The following is a 15636-nucleotide window of genomic DNA, read 5'->3' as shown; positions in this document are numbered from 1 at the left end:
CACCGTCACTGGATCAACATGAAGCCCCTTATACATGGGAGATGGCACAGCACCACTACGTTCTGAAAACACATGACTTTCAATAACTTGCGTGGCACCAAGAAAAGTCTGCCGCTGCTCTGAACCTTCTGTTAATGTGACATCATTCATACTTGAGTCTGTACACATCCCTTTGTTTCTATTTTCTTTATTGATGTCACCCAAACTTCAACTTTCTGTATGCCCCTGAACTCACACAAATTGTAAATTGCAATGTGCCATTTAACCAGTGGTGTAGTCTAGTTAGTTAGTTGTAGTGGTGGGTATACTGTGAGCAACCCCAAGTGTTATTAAATACGTATCCTTGCCTATTTTAAATGGGTATACTGAGATGATGATGCTTTTTAAATGGGTTTACTGTGTAGTCCTGTGTATCACGTAGACTATACCATACCACGGTCATTTAACTGCCTTGGTATTTAAGTCAGAGGCCATTGCTTAGTATTTAACTGTAGCCTACACAAAGAAGTAGACGTTACTAAAATAATAATTATTTGTTGATACTAAATCAATACTGAATGTTTTTTTTTTATTTCTTTTGTGTGATATATCATTCAGAATGCTGTAACATGACTGGTCTTCAATCAGCCAAAGAGGACACATCGTAACTCCTCTCCTAGTTACTCTCCATTGGCTCCCTACAGTAGCCAGAATTAAATTTAAATCTCTCACTTTGGCCTATAGGACACTGACTGGATCTGCTCCTTGTTATTTTAATTCAATGATCAAGATATACATCCCCAACCGCCCACTGCGGTCTTCTGATGAGCTTCAGTCTTAAACGCTAGGTCAAATTCAAGACTCTTTTCCTCAGTGGTTCCATGTTGGTGGAATGAGTTGCCCAGTGCTCTTCGTTCTTGTGATAGTTTTTGGTCTTTTAAGCACATCTTATACATTATGGTTTGTATGCAGTAGTACTGTTTTATTTTCATTATAGGCTGTTGATTATTTTTACATTTTTTATTATTGATATTCTCTTTAATGTAGTCTTACCATGTTTTTGATATTATTGATTGAATGGGCATTTATTATTTATTATTGCTTTCCCCCCTCATTGTTTATTTCATTAGGCTATTGATTGATCCCTGTTTTAAGTATTATATTGTTTTGTATTTGTTAAGGGTAACCATAACCATCATCATCATAATGTGGTATTTTCTTATGCACTTGAAAAAAAGAATAAAAATGTTTCTTTAAACCTAGTACCACTTTAAACACATCACACACTGAACAGCAAAGTAGCTTCCTGATTATGTGTAAAATGTTTACAGAGTATCCTGATGTAGTAGGTCCATGTTCTCATATTTTTACAGCTGACATGAAGGCTGCAGCATTACATTTTTTATTTATAATGGAGCACCCTCTCTGGTGAAAGACTAGCAAGCCTGTGGTAGAGGCATACGATTACAGACATATTGAGAGAGCCTATCAATGAGTTGTCACAGTTTTCAATTTAGACGTATTATTTTGAAATGGGGTACGTCTATGGGAGGATTTACACATCACTGGGAATACCTGATCAAATCATACCAATGCAAAATGCTTCTCCAGCAGTGCAATCGCAGGTAACAACGATACCTTAACTCAGCATTTTCAGATACCGCTGTTATGAGCATACTAAGCAAATTGTCCATTTGTAACTTTGAATCCTACCTCACGTTAAGCTATGGTCCAATAATGTGTTCACTAAAACACAAATAAAGTTATTTGTCGGGCTGATTCATAAATGGGCATACCGAGGTTGTCGACCTAGCAGGCTAGGTGGCGTTTATTGCCATTCGCAAAACTAAGCAAGAGTTAACGTTAATGAAACTTAACATCGCCTTCTCCAGTGACAAAGTGTATTCAAATGAAGTTGCAACGATGATGGCGGCAATCACTGGTTACGTTAAACCATTTGAAACAAGTAGGACTGTAAATTATGGGGACTATGGCTAACGTCACTTCGGATCAATATAGCAGAGCCCTTTTACTTTACCTATCAACTGGCTAATGCTAGCATGATGTAGCATGCTATGAGCTAATATACTTAGCATCTACGAAAGAACAGCACATATCTTTTTTCACAAAGAATCTGTAACAACTAACAACGATGTCTCTTACAAACAACTACACAATGTATGACTATCAATATGTATTTAGTCAGACTGTGATAAGATATAGCCTAATGATAATGACAGCAACACTTATTTAGGTTAGATTATGTGTCGAAATCAGGTGTCGTTAAAATAAGTGAGCGATGACGTGGTAGTGTCTGCAGCCTAGACGGTAAAACATAATGGACAAAGCGTCGTGTCTGCAGCCAGCCAGCTGTCAATCATAGGTGTAAACACGCCCTTTTTAGATTTGTTAATATAACATTAAAAAAAATAATTTCAGCGAGAAAAGAAAAATTGTGTGTATTGAAGCATCTTGAAAACTATTTTTTCGAATAAAAAGTTGTTGATACAAAAATAGTTTTAGGTGAGAAAAGTGACACGGAAAGTTGGCTACTTGGCCATTGAAATACATGGGGATGGGCGGAGTTACACATTGTACTGCAGCCAGCCACCAGGGGGCTCTGGACTAACGCTCGCATCACTCTTAACAGACGGCACACTGTCCAGTTCTATATATACAGTCTATGGTGTGCAGCATTAGGCCTACAGTTACGTAGCCTACTAAAGGCATCATCATAAAGTTAGGCTACATTTAATCTGCATCACGCCCATTTAGCGGAAAACAAGTTAACATTATATTGTTGATTCCAATGGGAAAGACAGCTAGCCTAATCATACCTTGACATTACATCTAGTTATTAATTTACAGGCCATTCAATCATTTTACTAACACGGCAGTTATGAAGAATTATGTGTAACTTACTCATGTCGAAACTATGTACATTACAACCCATTCAGCATGTAGCTACACTTACCATATCCCATGTAAAACGGTTAGCTTGCTAGCTAGCTAACTGTGGAACTTCAGTATAACAGGCACAGCCAATTATCTCACCTAGTTGTAGGAAAAAGGCTACGTTCATATTACAAGTGATAGAATGAATGTGTGACTTATGTTTAGTTGATGTTATGACATGTAAAGTTAAGCTGGCCGAACTTAGTTATAGTCGTAGTTTGACTGTGCCTACATTCGTGACACTCCTGTTAGTAGGCTAAACTGGAAAGAGCAAAAAATAGGAACATAATGGTCACATTAATCCCATAAACACACAGATAACTCTTACACCAACGTTATTTTGTGCCTTTTATTCACGCTTGTTTCAAGATTTAGTAAGTATAAGCCCTTTTCGCTCCCCACTTCGATGCAGCATAGGTTTCCACTATCCAAACAGCTCCCTTTCCCCTAAAAGGGGGCGTGTACATGCAGCACGGTCTAGCTAGATCCAGTGTGGTGTTGTAGTTGATCTAACGTTACTAGTTGTTGCAACAGCATGTGAAAAAACTACAAAGTTTGTTACACCAAAAACAACGTTAATCTCGCGATAAAAAAATTGACACCGTTAAAATAGGTTTACGTTAACGCCGTTAATAACGTGTTTAACTGACAGCACTAATTGTTATATAATGTTATAGAGATACACATTGCAAAATATACATCTAATTTAGTTTTGGAGGGAAACCCAGCTGACAGACACACCACATCTATGAAAGCCGGGTTTGTTTTAGGTTAAGGCTTATTGAAAGCCTTGCTTCATAGATTGTAAGGTTAATCCATGATTGCATGACTTGATTGATTTTTGAAGAGGCCTCTTCCAGGAACCATGTTTGCAGGGATTTGACCTGTGAGTTCAAAGTTCAAGGGTTTGTTAAATGCAGCCAACCAAGATATTTAAAGTAAAGCAACTCTTGCAGCCTTGCAGTGCATTGCACATGATCACTTTCCCAGAAAGTTCCTAGTTAACAATTCATATTAATCCAAAGCCTTTACTCATTGGTCAAATTCAAATTCCCAAAGCTTACTCATTGGTCCTGCCTGATCTTCTCCCCGCCAGTAGATGGCACTGTTGTCTTGTTCATTTCCACTAAAACTGACTCATACAATATCTCTCACTTCCATACACCCACCCCCAACCAACACACCCCCCTCCTCAACCCTCCCGATGCAGCAGCTGCTCTGTTCATTTTGCTTCATCAAAATCGGTGAAATGATCCTGCGTCCAACCCTAGCCAGGCATTTGACATCTAATAGTGTCTCCCATCTCATCAACACTTTCCCATTTTTACACATTCCCCTGTGATGAAAGGTGCTAAAGAGAACTAAAAGAAGGGCCTCCTTCAGTGCTGCCACTTACTGTAGCTACACACAAAGGGGTTGCAATCTGAACAGGGGCTGGCAGGGCACAGTGAGTAGTCTCCCTATCTGTGAGCTACTGTACATATAGCTCCAGCCAGAGTTTATTTTAATTAAATGTTTTCAGGGCAGTATGGTGCACAATCTGCACATGGCTGACAGACTCAGATTGACACACACACGACAGTCTCTCTCACACACACACATGTAACCTGCGTTGTGTTGAACCTGCGCGATTTAGCCCTGCACAAGCCCGGACTCGAACCCGCGAACAGCAGCACCTCGGATCGGGAGGCGCGCTAACAATTGAGCCAATAGCCCAGGCTACTGGCTCGCATGTCAGCAGCACTCTTGAGGCGTCGGGGAGTGAGGTTTACCAACGTTCCACAAACACAGCTAAGCTAGCTGGCATCCGTAACACACACATGCACACGCACACGCACACACACACATACACATACTCACACACAATCTCTACTCAGTGTGGTGATGAGGGTAATCATATGGTCACAGCACGGCACTAACAGCATACATTACAAGCTGTCAGAAAGGGAAAATGTAGGAGCAATTTTGGTTCAGACACAGCAAGGCGAGACTTTCGGGTCTGACCGAGGGGCTTCAGATTCCACTCTATTATCATGGTAACAATGGGTCTGTGGAATAGCAAACTATAAGGGCTCATCAAAATTAGCTGTCATTTGCTGATGAGCCATAAGTTTAGGGTTGATTATATTACGTAATATGATATACTTCACGTATTGTACTAATAGTATTGTCATTCTGGCTACCCTTAGACTTGGAACTATTTTGTAAATGTCTTGCAAAGTTCTGCATTGTGAGTCTGGTGGTTTACAATAACGATCAGCTATCATTATAGAGAAAGACTGGCCTGGTTAGCTTTAGTGAGCTAATTGTCTGTCTTTACAAATGATCTACATTGTGTGAACACATGCAATAATGCCAAACTAATAATCACACATGCTTTGGGAACTAATTGGGATCTAATTTCAGCACTTAATCAATGATAGGGTAAATCAGTGGTTTATTTTATTAGGGGGCTTTAACACCAGACACTTTTTACATCATAATTATTAATGTATACAATGCACATGCGTAGGCCTACATAACGTGTTTTCGCTTTGTTGCAATCCATTTTCTACCAGAAGCTTAATATTATTCAAACAGCTGTTGCTGGACACTAAAAACATATTAATGAAATGCAGCAGCAAATGTAACATGACACAAAGATCACATATACAACAATGACAATTTATCACAAACTTGTATAATATGCTTCTATACTTTTAAATCAATGTTTTATGATGACATTTTATGATAGGAATCTTCTTAAGAATAATAGCTGTAGAAATGTGAAAGAACTTAACATTACTCCTCATCATTTGCTCTGAAAAAGTGTACCCTCTTATTAGACTACTTAGTTTAATGTTTTCATTGGCATATTCGTCTCACTGAGAAGGATTTGACTGAGCAATTGGGCGCCAAGTGTCTGCTGAGCCTGCTAAGAGATATTGACAAAAGAAATGGGCTTTTCATGACACACGTCTCTTTTTCATGCCTTTAACCACTGCCAATTGCCATTGTACTGATTGGTTTCGCTCGTGACAACCTGCAAGTGTTATTCCCAAACATAACATTGCTGAAGTGTTGAATCTCAGCTCAAAAATACTCCTGAATACAAATAAATGAGTATACAGATGGGAGGATTTTGATTTTGTCCGGATCTAAGCATCTTCTATGTCAAACAAAATGAAAAACTTCCCACAAATGTAACAAAGTAACAGTTTGGCACTCTTAAATGAAATAACCTCACACATATACTTAATGTAATAATAATCCCAGAAATAACTTCAGAAACATATTCATTCATTTCTCAGAAATTCATAATTATTGTTTGCAGGACGTTTTTATGTCATCTTTAAGGTGGTATGAATCACAAACAGTGAAGTTCTACCTGTAACATCAGTCTGACAAGTATTTTGTCACAAATCTTTGCCATCTAATGAGACTTATTTAAAATATCCTACAGTATAGTAACTATACGTTGTGTGTGCAGTGCACTATGTCCTGATTATAGTTAGGGGTTACTATCTGGTAGTCAGATTGAAAATGTCATATTTGTCTTCAGTTATGTTTGAAGAGACCATGTACACTAATATCTTATACCCCTATACAAATACTATGACACTCAACAGTTATGTGATTCTTTACATTCTGAGGCATACATGTAAATGTAAAACCTATTCAAAGAATAAAAGGAGCCTGGATGTATGCCACAGTTTTACTCCAATGAAGCTCTCACCCAACAACACACATTTTGTAAATAAAGTGTTTGAGTGCTCTTTTCAAAACTCTGTGTCTGCCATAGCCACCACATTTACACATTTACTAATACAAGAAGCACTTCTCAATCACTGTGAAGACAGGCAATTTTCAAAATGGCTCTAACTATTGCTGGTTATTTGACTTGAATAATGCATTGCTTTATCTAAAAAAATGCACCCATTAAATTATGCCATGCACCCTAAATTATAACTGGTGATGCATTTGAAGGTTCTGAATCGGATCCGTTTTTTACCAAGTGTTCTGAATGACAACATGGCGTAGAGACAATACGAGGATCATCTTTATAGGTTCAAATAGACTGTAATCAAGACAAATGGTGGCTCTCAGGCCAATTACATCTAAAGCCCTTTGCTGAGAAGAGTAGCATGCCTTCCCATGGAGGGTCGATATGTTATTTATTGTGTTCTCTTTGAATCTTAAAAGCACTCTGGAAATCATTGAGCAAGGTTGTTGCCAAACAAATGCATTGGATCTAATTATTTTTCGTAACAGTCATAAACATTTATAAAAAACGCAGTGGTCAGGAAACACTGGATGGGATTCCATTGTTGCTTCAGGTTTCCAATATCTGTACAAAAAATAAGGAAAGGTGTTGGGGGGGGTCTCTTCCAAAATTAGCTCCATACACCAGGCCCTTATACCTATAAGGTTAAGTTAAGTAGCGCTCTCCAAGCCAAGAGAACTTTGAGTTGTGTCACTTCCTGTAAATCCATGCCCCGGCCTCTCCTTCAGCACCTTTATTCCTGACATGATGGATACGCAGACGTCTCGTCTGCCAGCGGCCCACGCCTGTTACTGTAATGACGCCATCCATCTCTGGCTTGCGTTTACACGTCTCAGACCCCCCCCCAAAAAAAAAGTTGACAAAGTGAAAAATACACCCTTAATGGACTCTCCTAAATGCATGGTCATATTGCATCAGGATCAAAGTTAAGGGCTGGTTGCATACTCGAGACCAGGCAACAAAGAGATGTTATTATACTTAGCAGAGCTGCCTATGGCATCTGATTTTGCGCTCATTTAAAGGACAGAGATAATGATGGAGTGCCTCGTGTTTTCTGTAGGTCATTGTAGACGAAGCTTTAGAATCAAACATTAGGTTCAGTAGTTTAGAATGCATTTTGAGGTTGCATTCCAAGGCTGCTAACAGGACTCAAGGTAAAACACAAATAAGAACACAGATACACGCACACAAATTCACACACTTGCACTCAAGCATATGTAGAATAACCTAACAAATTCCATTTACCTCCCACTCCTCAATATGTGCTAAACTGTTTATTGTCCCCTGCAAAACATTACGTTGTTGCACATTGCACAGCTTTTATTATGGAATAATAATTCAGTTTTCATCCCCATTCATTTCTGCCTTCGTCTGCCCTGAATCTGTAGTAAGCTCGCATTAATCATTTCCCCCCAGTTAAAAAGGCCCATATTGCGGACGGTGATCAATCATTACAATGGCATTTTGACCTTCTGTGGCAGTGTAATGGAAATGGCGAGCATTCCTTTACTCGATCAGTTGACATTCTCATGTCTCTCTCACACATTTATTAACACTTGTACACACTTCTGTGGTGATCAGGCTTTCAAAGCAACACAGGCAATACATGAGGTCAAAGCAGCTGCTTCTTAAATGAGTTTATGAAGTGATATATCATAATGTCATAATTCCACTATAGACAGATACATTTTGACCATGGGGGTGAGTCAGAGAGAGAGAGAGGGAGAAAGAGACTAAAAGTGAAAGGGTGTAAGAGAGTATGCAGGCCCGGATCTAGGCTGCTCAGATTTGGGGGGGGGGCAAATAGAAATTTGGGGTGGGCACAATGAATACCTGCCATGGTTTGTCATGTGTTCAGGAAAAATTTGTGAAGTATTCCACCGAGAGCGACCGCTGTATAGCCATAGGAGATGGGCGCAGAATGTAACATTAATACATTAACGTTACTTTTCTTGCGAACCGTTTACCACAACAACTTGTGGCTAACATCGTTTAAAAGCTGAGAAAAAGCTCTTTCGTGTGATGTGATGCATGTAATATCTGTGTGAAGAGTAGGCTATCGGGAGTAGGCTAGTTCAGCAAAGGGTGGATTTGGACGCACTTTCTTTCTTGCCGTGCACTGTCACATTCTCCACTGCGTATAGGCTAAATTAATTTGCGTTGTGAATGCTAAGCTTAATTCGACAGGCCATAGGCTAAATAAAAATCGCTAGTCGGATGCAAGGCAGAATATAGAAAGAAAGGGGCACCAAGGCCACAGTGGCCTGTGAACCTCCGATTTTCAAAGGGACGCGACCAACGCAAGGGGCAACGACGTGGCCACCGTAAAATTCCCACCCTGCTTATAACACAGTTAAGGAATGATGTTAACAAACGAACCGGCTAGATAGACCTTAGAAAGCTAACGTGCATATTTGCTAAAAAGCAAGCCATATACAAAACGAGAATAATACAAACACTAACACTACAGTTAAAGGTTTTATTTTAACCAGCAACAATAATCTATATTAAATCTAGTAGCCTATAACCTTTATGGAAATATAGCTAAGCCCTCTCTACTGAAGTATGAAACACAGTGTGGAATGGTAGGGGAACGCTGCTGCTCCGATGTTTATACTATCCAACCAGCAAATCAGCACCCTCGAAATTCAGACGGGACGAATTAGAAAAGTGTGATTGGCAGATTCAATAGCTGTCAATTAAAATTGACCAATTAGGTGAGGCAGAAGAAATATTTGGGGGGGCATTGCCCCTCCCAGCCCTATTCTAGATCCGGCCATGAGCATATGGAAGAGAGAGAGAGAGAGAGAGAGATCTAACTGACATCTGTCATCCATCACGGCAAAGATAATAGCTCTCTTTGGAAACAACATGAAATTTTTATTTGGGATGTCAATGTTTCCCTGATTGCTCTTGAAGCATACAGGCCTGTTCCCATCAAACATAAATCATAGCGGTAGAGTGTTTCACAGCCACTAGGTATCAATAAGTTATGAAAATCTTCCTCCGTGCACCAGTCACGTTGTCAAGCCATACCGTGCCCCTGGCATGGGCCATAAATTAAGCATGTGTCAAAGGAATCATTGTGGTCGTCCTGGAGATGGTATCTAGGATGTGCAAATCGTCTTCTTACTGAGAAGGTGACACACTTCCACTTCAAAGACCAATCAGGGCTTATTAGCACGATAGAGGAGGCGACCAACGGTTTTGTTCCCTCTCAGTCACATTTTGAAGAAGTATTCATAATTGATATCGCCCTGACATCTGATCATCAAAGCAAACAAACTAGCAGCACCGCTCAACTTGAGACACGAGATTGAACATTGTCCTTGTTCTGCATCGTGCAGGAGTGATGTCTTGGCAGATATGGCACCATCCGAAAGGCTTCTGACTTAAACATGTGGCTATCTCTGAAAATCATCGGTTTCTTGCTGCTTTCTTCATATAACCTGTCTCCTGATAACCATCGCTGCACCTCAAGTCTATTTGAAAGCTATTTCCTGTTTTAAACATAGCCCTAACCCTAGCTCTGGCTAGCTCTCGTAAGCCACAACAAACGACCAGTCAGAAGGTAGTCTGTTGTCTAGCCTAGGCCTACTGCATATCATCAGACAAGCTCAAAATAAATCCAAACAGTCATGAACACAAAATCAGACAATTCCTCACAGTCTTTATTGGCTGGGATATACTATGTTACCTAGTGTAGAAAAGCTACAGATATTTTGCATACTGTTGTACAGGCCTATGAGGTAAGCCAAAATTACAAAGATATCAGCAAGACCTGCGAAATTCGAGAGCCTTAATTAAATCCCTTGTTCTTGTAACACATCTGGTTAATCAGATCAGGCTGCCTCAAAGCCATTCTCCAGACGGATGATAACATAATGCGATTTACAGTGACAGATTAGGACCAGCCGATGTGTCTCAGGTGTGCTGGTAAAAAGGAGGGAAAATCAGTGGGAGCGCAATCAAAGAGAGACGGCGTTTCAGTGAGCGGACTGACTGGAGGTGGTGCAGTGTTTAACGGCAACAAAATGCTCTGCTGTTGTGTGCTGGGGTTGATCCGGAAAAAAAAAAAGATGTAGGGAATGAATCAATCATGGAGTTCCCGTTCTGTCTGTACGACAGCCTGAGAAGTCTTCAGAACCTTTATGCAAAGCGTGATCGCCTGATCGCCACTGGCAAAATATGTTTTATTTGACAGATTGCATTGTCACCTAGGGGTTGAATATTGTTGAATATTGCTGTTTACAGGCAGGGAATTTCTGTTTACCAGAACAGATATAGCAAGAATTGAGAAGAAATTAGGCTGGTAGTTACTGTATTTCAGCTGTTTGAAAGTGGCCTGTCTACATTCCTTATGACCAGATCCATTCTGAAGTTCAGCCTCCGTGCATCAGTTGTCTCATGACGTTTTTCCGAGGCGTTGACCATTCAGTCAGAGGCTAATCGCTCACCGAGGACCAGCAAAGAGCAATAATGCTGCCTTGGTGGCCTCTGCCGAGGTAGCCATGGTAACCTAGGCCTGTGCTACCTGACCTTTCCATCCTCCCTGCACATTCGCCAATCGGATGGCTTGGGCTCGCATGGATTCAGAAATGGTTAACAAACAGTAGGGCCGGTAGGGCCATGGTTCACCAGCCATAGCTGCAGACTCAAGAATGCCACTAACCCCCAAGTACCATGTGATCCAATCTGTGACAGTAGAGTATATATATATATATATATATATATATATATATATATATATATATATATATATATATATATATATATATATATATTGAAGAATAATTGCGTCTGTGGGTTCAGTTCTTTCCACAAGGGAAGATGTGAGAAAGTGCTGTGTGAAGAGAACAGGCAATTATGGGGCTTAACAAGGTCTCTTTGGGACCCTGGATCAGCGTCATTAGCCACTCTTATTAGAACACGTTTCCCTTTTTTGAGCCGTTAGGAGAAGAACTAAAGAATGAAACCCTTGCAGTGTTTCCAACTTTCCACACTGTAATTATGATGGCAAGGCACACACAGGCACAACCAGGGCTCGTGTCGTGGTTGGGGAAAAAAGCTTCCTTTAACATTGCAAGGTAATTTGTGAAGTTTCGGTACCGTTGGTCCTCTCAGAGTGACATGGTCTCTTGAGCAGAGATGCTGCAGCGGTTCTCTGAACCTTGAAAGGAGAATGTCAGCCCTTCCTTCTCCCTAAAAGACTCAAAGGCCCTAAAAAAATCTGACCCTCCATGAGGTCTCCGGTTCAGAGAATGCAATTTGCAGGCTATCACACTCTCAGCCTTCACTGTCTTTCACCAGGAGTCTCCCTCTCTCTTTCTCTCCTTCTCCCTCTACCTCTCTCACTCTTCCCCCTATCTCTCTTTGTTTCTTTTTTTTGTTTGTTTTCCTTCTTTTGTCCCCAGACCTCCCTCTTCATTGGACAACACACATTAAACAGAGCTGTCACCAGCGTCTCCCATGAAGATTCCCAAAGTGTTATTTCCACACTGGCACAAAAACAAAAAAAGAGACACAGATCAGAGATGAGTGAGAAAGAGAGAGAGGAGAGAGAGAGAGAGAGAGAGAAAGACATCCCATTCCCGGATGGGGAAATAATAAATAAAGCAATCACATCTTGTCAAGAGGCGAATAAAACAATGAAACAAAGCAGAGATATAAATCACTCATTCGCACGGGCTCCCCACTGACGTGTGGCAGTTTCAAATGAATATTCCTGCGGAAATGTGCCACCAAATGAGGATACTACCAAACGCTGACTGCTGGGGAGATACGCAGCCTGGTCTACCGCTGAGACAGAGTACAACAACCGAATAAGCTTTGTGTTTTTTGAAGGTGGTCCTCCATGAATTCCATTGATCTTCTAAAGGTATTGATTGTGTTTTTGTTTGTTTGTTGTTGTTTTATTTCCCTGTACCCAGATGACACTGAGATCATTTCATCAGGTTTAACTTCAGGAGGAGAAGGTGAAAAGAAGTGTAAACTTTTAGTGCAGGAAAATAAAGTGTTTCAGACTAAATCTCATCTGGCTTTATGATTTCCTTTGTGAGTCACACATGCCCAGTAAGCTGCCCAGTAAGCTTTTCAGTCTTTCAGAATAAATATTTTAATATCAGACTTAAGACCAAAAACCACAGATACAACACCCACCTACTGCAAATGACACAACAGCTTCAGGCCTGTAACCCAAACTCCTCTCCACAGATAACTTCCCTCTTAAACCAAGATGACACATACACATATAACATGCATGCAGACACAAATATACATTATTTAAATTATGAATTGTATACTGGTGTGTATTTAGAAGCCCTTTTATATATACATGCACATATACGCACATACAGTACACACACACACACACACACACACACTTTTACATTCAATAGCTGACATTTCCCTCTGCATCCGACTCTCCCCTCTCCAGCAGTGGCATTTGCAGGGCATCCAGCGCTTAACTCTATGAGGCCCATCAGAGAGTCCATCCAGCGGACTCTTTAGCATAATGGACATTGTCTTAAAGTGCTTCGGATACATGACCTTTCCTGCTCCGAGCGAGGCTTAATTCTCCCGAGCACAGACGCTCTCCTTCACTGACATTTGAAATCCTCTTTGAAATTGGGGATACTTTCATCTTTGTGCTGATTAGGTGTCTGAAAGAGTTTAAGCATGCATGTGTGTGTGTGTGTGTATGTGTGTGCAATGTGCATGCATGTGTGTGTGTGTGCGTGGGCAGGGGGTGGGGGGAGGAGAGGAAGTTTGAATGGGTGCCCCATGTCAGATTTTAAAAAGGTGCTTGGTGATCACTTTAGTCATTTGCCTCTGGATGTTCCCCCACACTCGTCTTGTCTGTGCTTATGGATCAAGGGCATGGGCGCCGCTCCCCTCGGCACGCTGCGAGTCCAGATCTTTATGTGCCAGCCGGGCCCGTAATTACCCATCAGTGGCCGCGCGAGGCCGCCCCTCCAGGGCTTGATTTAAAGTAATGATTTGCCCAACCTCCACGCCCTCCGAGCAGAGCACACCACACCCCAATACACACACACAAACACACACACACCCGCCCACCCCTTTGGTGCCAACCACACTGTCATCTTTTCTAGACTGACAAAGAAGAACCACTACTCCATCATGCATGTGGCAGTAGCAAGCCAAACCGTTTAACCCCCCCCTACACACACACATACACACACACACACACACACACACACATTCACTCACATAGACACCCACACTGTTCAACCTTCACTATTCGACTCTTCTGGCAAAGAACACTATGCCATTGTGCACGTGGCAGCACTTGTGTTGCGTCGCACGTGTCTGCTCTCTCGATGGGAGGCAGAGCTGTCCTGGTGAGCCATCGGAAACTCATTATTACAGCACTAAATGATGGATCATTTCCAAATGATCCGCCGCTACACCTTCGCAATTAACCCGCCGGCAATTAAAGATGCGCTGCACCATGCGCACACACACACACACACACACACACACAGACAGAAAGAGAGAGGCATACTGATAAATCACTAGGTTTTAACCTTTGCGCCGTCAGGCATATTAGAGTTATTAAACTGTAGCATATTGGACCAATAAAAATCAAGGTCCCCGGTGAAGGCATCTCATCCCTTTGGTCTCTCTGGTGCTTCAATGCATAAGACCCCTGGGTTTCAGCTCAGCATTAAACAAGAAGGTGGGGGAACATCTCTGAAGCCATAAAGTGAACAAGAAGGTGGGGGAGATTTCGGGTGGAAATGTCTGGGGCTTCATGTAAGTTAATAAAAGGGGGGGGGGGGGTGCAGTCAACCATAGGGTATCGCGTATCAGCATGTATGGCTGATAGATGTGTCTGTCTTGTCTGTGTTTCTCCCCTAATGTGCCTACAGGGACTACTATGTTACACTGCAGATATAGTAAATCTAGTAGTTCTCCTCATGTGCAGGCCACATAAGGCAGTGTTGGTGTTGACAATTACACAACATGATGATACCGATATCACAATCCCCCTGACACACTGAATTTAATTATAATATACCGCAAGAACTAGCTAGCCGCAGTCTATCCAGTTAAGGATGTCTTCATTAGCATTGTCATCGTTGGAGTTTGCAGCATAGCCCTCCTGATGGCCCTGTTCCTTGACACCCAGCAACTGAGTCAGCAACTGTCTCTCTTCAGCACTAATCACAAACACAAGCATATCCATCGGGCCCTGAACCTTCCACAAACGGTCTCCGTTTGCTCAGTCACTCCTGGGTTGGCATGTGTTTGCTCAGGGAGAGTTCATCTCTGCAGCTGTTAACACACCGCGGCCCAGGCAGCCGAGGCCAGCGCAGAATAAATGAGAGGTAACGCAACCCGGCCCTGTCCCCTGAACAGTGGCTTTAAATAAACCCCATGCGACGATGCAGCCACGTGTGACATTAAAAGCTGATCTGAGATCTGTGAAGGACTGCGGCAGCCTCATGGTTTTATCACGCCGATATCTCTCCTATCCTATATTACCCGCTAAAACCCAAGCCCCCTGGGCTACCGTTCTGCATTGATATGTGGGAGGATGCTAGCTGAAAGCTAATTCTGACTGAGGAAAACTATGGAGACTCTAGCTTGTTTTCCACATGTATTTGTTCTTGTTTGACCTTGCACCTGTTCAAACAGGCTTGTCTAAGCTATGAGTGACATTTCCAATCAGCAGATGCTCTTAATAGGAAGACTATAGTAAAACAATAAAATGTCGCAAACCATAAAAAGGCTCACACTAGACCTCAGAACAGAATTCAAATGTCTGAATTAAAGTGTGAGGAGGACTCGTGGATGTCATTTACAGAGGACACCTTCCTGCTTTGTCTTCCACCAGGATTTACTGTAGAACATGTCCTTGTTATTAGCTTTTAGACGCAAACATATTCTTTCTTTTTTAACATTGTTCTTCAGAG

The sequence above is a fragment of the Alosa sapidissima genome, chromosome 6 (genome assembly GCF_018492685.1).
Source record: "Alosa sapidissima isolate fAloSap1 chromosome 6, fAloSap1.pri, whole genome shotgun sequence".
Lineage (NCBI taxonomy): Eukaryota > Metazoa > Chordata > Actinopteri > Clupeiformes > Clupeidae > Alosa > Alosa sapidissima.
This window is presented reverse-complemented; position numbering follows the sequence as displayed.